Genomic DNA, 284 nt, shown 5'->3' on the forward strand with positions numbered 1-284 from the left:
TATATAACTGATATCAGCGTTTTATTTAGTTATTAATGTAATAAGTGCGAACCGTATTATAAAATGTAAAACTTATAAAAGAGGAGAAAAGTTATGAGAACAATGTACCTACGTGAAACCACACCGTCCACTTGGCATGACTGGGATCGAACGCGGGAACTTCGAGTCAAAGTCACGCGTCTTACCACCATTGCGTCTCCTGGCTGATTGAATAAAATAATTATATTTAGCTAAAGTGTATTAAATTATTATGCTTACGAATATATAACAATACTTTTACATGT

This window comes from Penaeus monodon, chromosome 15 (genome assembly GCF_015228065.2).
Source record: "Penaeus monodon isolate SGIC_2016 chromosome 15, NSTDA_Pmon_1, whole genome shotgun sequence".
NCBI classification, from domain to species: domain Eukaryota; kingdom Metazoa; phylum Arthropoda; class Malacostraca; order Decapoda; family Penaeidae; genus Penaeus; species Penaeus monodon.